At 60.0% G+C, this 6,336-nt stretch overlaps 2 non-coding genes and 1 pseudogene across 2 annotated transcripts in view; all 3 read left to right on the top strand.

Annotated features, from left to right (window-relative positions):
* The first annotated feature begins 870 nt into the window (after nucleotides 1-870).
* LOC145273523 (small subunit ribosomal RNA) lies at nucleotides 871-3,244 on the top strand (annotated as a pseudogene).
* Nucleotides 3,245-3,640: 396 nt separating this feature from the next.
* LOC145273362 (5.8S ribosomal RNA) lies at nucleotides 3,641-3,798 on the top strand. Its single transcript, XR_013866355.1, has one exon. It is a non-coding gene; the product is annotated as a 5.8S ribosomal RNA (ribosomal RNA).
* A 593-nt stretch (nucleotides 3,799-4,391) lies between these two features.
* Nucleotides 4,392-6,336, top strand: part of LOC145273615 (large subunit ribosomal RNA) — a 5,726-nt gene continuing 3,781 nt past the window's right edge. The window contains exon 1 of the ribosomal RNA XR_013866437.1: nucleotides 4,392-6,336. This exon is cut by the window's right edge and continues 3,781 nt beyond it. This is a non-coding gene — a ribosomal RNA (large subunit ribosomal RNA).

Genomic DNA, 6,336 nt, shown 5'->3' with positions numbered 1-6,336 from the left:
CTGTGATGTTGACGTTGACGTTGGCGACGACGACGACGACGACGGAGACGACGACGACGACGAGACGGCATCGATGGCGACCACGATGACGACGACCTCGACGAGTTCAGTCTGCACCTTGACCTCCGATGTCCGTGTGCACTGCCGTCGTGCTGTTTGTCGTTTGTCGTATGTATCGCTGTCAAGGGTGCCGTTGTCGTTGTTGTTGTCGACGTTGTTGCTTGCTCTCTCGTCTCGGTCGGTTGGTACGTTGATGACGACGACGACGACGAAGACGACGACGACGACGACGAGACGGCATCGATGGCGACCACGATGACGACGACCTCGACGATTCCAGTCTGCACCTTGACCTCCGATGTCCGTGTGCACTGCCGTCGTGCTGTTTGTCGTTTGTCGTATGTATCGCTGTCAAGGGTGCCGTTGTCGATGTTGTTGTTGTCGACGCTGTCGTCTGTTCTCTCTTCTCGGCCGGCTGTGACGTGGACGTTGACGACGACGACGACGAGACGGAATCGATGGCGACCACGATGACGACGACCTCGGCGAGTTCAGTCTGCACCTTGACCCTCGATGTCCGTGTGCACTGCCGTCGTGCTGCTTGTCGTTTGTCGTATGTATCGCTGTCAAGGGTGCCGTTGTCGTTGTTGTTGTCGACGTTGGTCGCTTTCGTTCTTTGAGTCTCGGTCTCGGTCCAAGTCAGGGGAGAAACAAAAAAGAGGCCATCAGCGGGCAGCGCGCTTCTTCTGACGGCGAACCCCCTCGAAAAATAAATAAACACGTGCCCGTCGTTGTAGTTGTCTGTCTTATGTCGGTCGGTCGGTCGGTCGGTCTGTCGTTCTGTCGAAACAAAGTCCCAAATTCCAACGATACCTGGTTGATCCTGCCAGTAGTCATATGCTTGTCTCAAAGCTTAAGCCATGCAAGTGTAAGTTCACGCCACGCATTAGAACGGGCGAAACCGCGAATGGCTCAGGAACCGGACCTAATCCTCGGGACCGTATTCCTCCTCGGAGGCGATGGATAACTGTGGCAATTCTAGAGCTAATACATGTGACACAGGCCGCGATCGGTCGGCGCGCCGTCGTCGCCACGCCTCGCGCGCTGGCACCCGCGTCGGCCGTTCCGGGTCGCGGCGCTACATATTAGACTGAGACCGATGCGCGTCATTCCGTCCTCCCGTCGTCGGCGTTCCCGCTCGCGGGTCCGTTCGGTGGCGGGGCTCATAGGGCGGCGCGCTCCGCTTTGGTGACTCTGGATAACTCACTGGTCGATCGCACGAGCTTTCACGCCCGGCGACGGGTCTCTCGAGGGTCCGCCCTATCAACTGTCGACGGTCGGTTAAGTGCCTACCGTGGTTACTACGGGTAACGGGGAATCGGGGTTCGATTCCGGAGAGGGAGCATGCGAAACGGCTACCACATCCAAGGAAGGCAGCAGGCGCGCAAATTACCCACTCCCGGCACGGGGAGGTAGTGACGAAAAATAACGACGCGGGACTCTGTCGAGGCCCCGCGATCGGAATGAGTACACTTCAAATCCGTTAACGAGGACCAACCGGAGGGCAAGTCTGGTGCCAGCAGCCGCGGTAATTCCAGCTCCGGTAGCGTATATTAAAGTTGTTGCGGTTAAAAAGCTCGTAGTCCGAACTCGGGTTCGTGGTCGCGCAAGCGGCCCCGGGGCGGCGGCGCCATCGTCCGTCGTTGACTTTGGTCGTCCGTTCGCATTCCCGGCCCTTTCCGCCGGTGTCAACCGCTAGCATACCCGCCACGCGGTCCTGCCGGCGAGGTGGACGAGGAGGTCGTGATCGGGATCCGGGAAAAAAAAAACAAGTGGTCGTCGGTTCGGTTCCGGGAGTAGTCTAACGGGGGGGTGCTACGTGTGTGTGTTTGGGTGCGTTCATTCGCATCCCCGCACTCTGACCCCCGCGCTTCTCTCCCTCTCCCTTTCCGCGCGTTCCTCTTTTTTTTTGAACCCCCCGGTCCGCTCCGAGTCCCTGCTTCGTGTCTTGTCTGCGCGCGTGTTGCGGTCGGCGGTTTCTCCTCCAAGGGTGCTCTTAACCGAGTGTCCGCGGCGGCCGGTACGTTCACTTTGAAAAAATTAGAGTGCTCAGAGCGGGCTGTTCAAGCTTGCATACGATAAGCATGGAATGATGGAAGAGGGCCTCGTCTACGTCTGTCGGTCTCCGTCTACGGCGAGGCAATGATCGAAGGGAGCGGTCGGGGCCACTCGTATTGCGACGTTAGAGGTGAAATTCTTGGATCGTCGCAAGACGAACTGCAGCGATGGCGTGTGGCAAGCACGTTTTCCTCGATCAAGAGCGAAAGTCGGAGGTTCGAAGACGATCAGATACCGTCGTAGTTCCGACCGTAAACGATGCCGACCGGCGATCCGCCGGCGTTCGCTTCCATGACCCGGCGGGTAGCCTGCGGGAAACCAGAGTTCGGTTCCGGGGGGAGTATGGTTGCAAAGCTGAAACTTAAAGGAATTGACGGAAGGGCACCACCAGGAGTGGAGCCTGCGGCTTAATTTGACTCAACACGGGAAAACTCACCCGGTCCGGACACCGGTAGGATTGACAGATCGATAGCTCTTTCTCGATTCGGTGGGTGGTGGTGCATGGCCGTTCTTAGTTGGTGGAGCGATCCGTCTGGTTGATTCCGATAACGAACGAGACTCCGGCCTGCTAACTAGTGCGCCGATGTCAGTGATTTTTACGGCGGGCTCGGCGTCCTCCGTGGCGCTCGGGTCCGGGTCGGTTTTCTCACGCACTTCTTAGAGGGACGGGTGGCAGAAAGCCACACGAGGCGGAGCGATAACAGGTCTGTGATGCCCTTAGATGTCCGGGGCCGCACGCGCGCTACACTGGAGGTATCAGCGGGGACTTCGCCCCGGCCCGAGAGGGTTGGGAAACCTCTGAACCACCTCCCGTGATAGGGATCGGGGCCTGTAACCAACCCCGTGAACGAGGAATTCCCGGTAGGCGCGGGTCAACAGCCCGCGTCGATCACGTCCCTGCCCTTTGTACACACCGCCCGTCGCTACTACCGATCGAACGGTCCGGTGGGTAGGTCCTCGGATCTGGCCGACGACGCCGCCGGGCAGTGCGCGACGTGTCCGTCACGACACTCGTGCATCTACGCCTCGGCGTTCGATGCCTGGAGAAGACGACCGAACCCGATCGTTTAGAGGAAGTAAAAGTCGTAACAAGGTTTCCGTAGGTGAACCTGCGGAAGGATCATTACCGTTTTCCCGTTCGAGACTGGTTTGTTGTTTTCCGGCCTACCTCCTCTGTCTGTCGGCGTCAACGCCTCGAATGCGCGCAAACAAACCTATAAAAGGCGGAGCGAGAGATAGATTTGTGGTGACGCGGAGGTTTTTAAAGCCCCAGCTCTTCTTGCTTGCTTCCGCGTCTTACCACCTGTTTGTTTTTTCGCCCACCGCAAGTGATGGCCGCTTCTTCTTTGCCTTGTCGCCGCTTTATCGTTTTTTTTGTTTTTTTGCAGCCGCTGTGCCACCGCCGCTAGCTAAAAACAAACTACTCGCGACATTGCAATGCCGTCACGCCTCCTCGCACAGACCTCCTCGCACACTACTAAATCTATATAAACAAAAACTAATATAAAAAAACCAAGTGCTGAACCCTGGACGGGGGATCACTCGGCTCGTCCGTCGATGAAGAGCGCGGCCAGCCGCGAGAACTGATGCGAATTGCAGGACTCAGTGAACATCGACACCTCGAACGCACATTGCGGCCCCGAGATCCCTTGTCTCGGGGCCACGTCCGGTCGAGAGGCGGAACGTTACATGTCTTTCTCCGTTAACGAAACGACATCTTGCCGTCCCCGTGCCCGCCCGGTCCTCGGCACGGTGGTAACCGGGACGTCGCAGGAGCGAGTGACGAGGGGGAAGAAAAATAAAAAAAGAATTGACTCCTTTCAATGTCTTTTTTTTTTTTAAAACCCTCTCCGGCCTCCTCCTTCGTCTCCCGCTGGCAGACCGCGGAGTCTTTTCCCTTTTCGACCGCGTGAAGAAACACTGTGGAGGAGGAGCAGGAGGAGTCTGTCCGAAAGCAGCCGAAGGGAGAACAAAACAAAAAAAAAGCACCGACCTAACCGACTGCCGACGTAAGCGCCGCCTGCTCGTCTCGCTCTCTGCCTCATGAAGGTGTCTCTCAGCGACGCCTCGAGCAGCGCGACGAGCACGGCCGTCGCACCGTAAAAAGGTGGCCGCGTCGTAGGCAACGTCGGATGGGGAGGACCCACGCTTTTTTTTAATTGTTGGCTTCTTCATTTTCGGTCGGACGGGCGCTATATCGGCCAGCCGTCGTCACACGGAGGGTACCGATCGAGATTCCTCTCCTCCAAACACCACACTCTACTAAAAACCGCCGCCCTCGGCTCGGACGAGACGACCCGCTGAACTTAAGCATATCGCTAAGCGGAGGAAAAGAAACCAACCGGGATTCCCTTAGTAACGGCGAGTGAACCGGGAGAAGCCCAACGCCGAATCCCGTCGCAAGTTAAAGGCTTCGGGACGTGTGGCGCATGGGTCGAAGGCAGCCGTTCGTTTTCGTCTCGCATAGTTCGGAGTTCCCTCGATCGGGGCCGCCCGCGGCGGGTGCCAGGCCCATTCGGTGCGGACGGCGAGCGACGGCCTTCGATCCGAGAGTCGGGTTGCTTGGGAACGCAGCCCAAATCGGGTGGTAAGCTCCATCCAAGGCTAAATACCGGGACGAGTCCGATAGTCGACAAGTACCGTGAGGGAAAGTTGAAAAGAACTTTGGAGAGAGAGTTCAAGAGAACGTGAAACCGCCCAGGGGTAAACGGGTGGGACCGCTCACCGCGATCGCGGGGGGACTCAGTCCGGTGCTGCCTAGGCTCGAGCCCAAACTCGATGTGTGTTCTTGAAAGAGAGGCCGTCGCGGCACAGGTCGTCGTTCGTCGTGTCCGCGGGGGACTCGTTCCCCGCGGTTCCAGCTTTTGTGCCCGCGTCGCCGACGAAGGAGACGGGCCGCGTGGATAGCGGGAAGGGAAACGTGGTGACGACCGCGGCGTCGGTAGGTGGCTGCGTCGGTTGGCTGCGACGGAGGGGACTCGTCCTCTCGATCGCTGCTGCCGCCGGGCCCTAACCCGCCGCATCCGTCGCCGCCGCTTCTTCTTTCCTCCTGCTCCCTCCGCGCGCGACTCCGCTGCACCCGTCCCCTTCATCATCGCTCGGCGTAATCATGGCGCGGGCGCTTCGGCGCGACCTCCGCGCGGCCGGCACCGGACGCACTTCCCCTCCGGTCCGTCGTCGCGACCCGTTCCCGGCGTGCAGGTCGAACACGCGGGTTTTTTTCCGTAGGCGGCAGGCGTTTCATCACCCTGAAAACCCCCGTCTTCCCACCTTGTGAAGTCGGGGGCCACCGGCCGTCGGGCCCGCGAACGTAACTGCCCCTTTCTGCCGGGAACGGAGGAAATCTGACACGATCCGTTACACGTGGCGAGCCGGTCCGTTTTGATCCCGCCGGAAGTCGCGTGCGGGCGACGCACTCTGTGTGTCGCTCCTTAGGCGCCCCACCGTCTCGGGCGCGTGCGCGATGAGAGGCGGGATAGGACTGGCGCGGCCTCGCCGTCACGCACCTCGCCGACGTTTCGGGTTCTTGTCGGGGGCAACCCCGCCCGCGCCCGTTTCCGTTTCCGGAGAGGTCGCTCGGCGACGCTTTTTTACTCGAGCCGCCCGCCACCCCGGGTCAGCGACGTGCATCGGCAACCCACCCGACCCGTCTTGAAACACGGACCGAGGAGTCCTGGCCGTTCGCGAGTCGTAGGGGCCACCTCTGACTAACCCCGAAGGCGAAGCGAAAGCGAGAGAGCGTGTAGGAGGGCGTCGATCGGGAGAGGTGTCGTGGCAAAGTCGTCCGGGGGTCGTCGGGGGGTGTCGTCGGTCTCGTGCCGTCGTCTTCTCCTCGCCTCACCCGCCTCCGAGCCGTGCCCGATCCCGCCGGCGCGGCGTTTTCGGCCTTCCGCCGTCGCTGCTGCGGTGCCCGCAACTTTTCCTTTTTTCTCTCTTCCCGAGAGAGATAGGAGAGGGAAGGCTCGTGGCTGACGTGCGGTTGTTTTTCCCTCCTCCCCGAGAGGGGGGACCGGCGCATCATCCAAAAAGGGGAATTGCCGGGCGCCAGCTTCCATATCCTCCTTCCGCCCATCGGTGAGATCCCGCGGCTTGAACTAGTCCTATTTTGTCGTCGAGTTTAGGCGCTGCGCGCGGGCGCATCACCCCCGGGTCGGTTTCCCCTTTTTCCGAGTACGACTCGGCCGACTCTGGCGTAGCGAGCGACCAGGGACCCGAAAG

The sequence above is a fragment of the Euprymna scolopes genome, unplaced genomic scaffold (genome assembly GCF_053919585.1).
Source record: "Euprymna scolopes isolate OS-2025 unplaced genomic scaffold, ASM5391958v1 sca1, whole genome shotgun sequence".
NCBI lineage: Eukaryota > Metazoa > Mollusca > Cephalopoda > Sepiida > Sepiolidae > Euprymna > Euprymna scolopes.
Note: the sequence above shows the minus strand (reverse complement) of the source record. Positions and strands in the feature narration are given on the sequence as shown.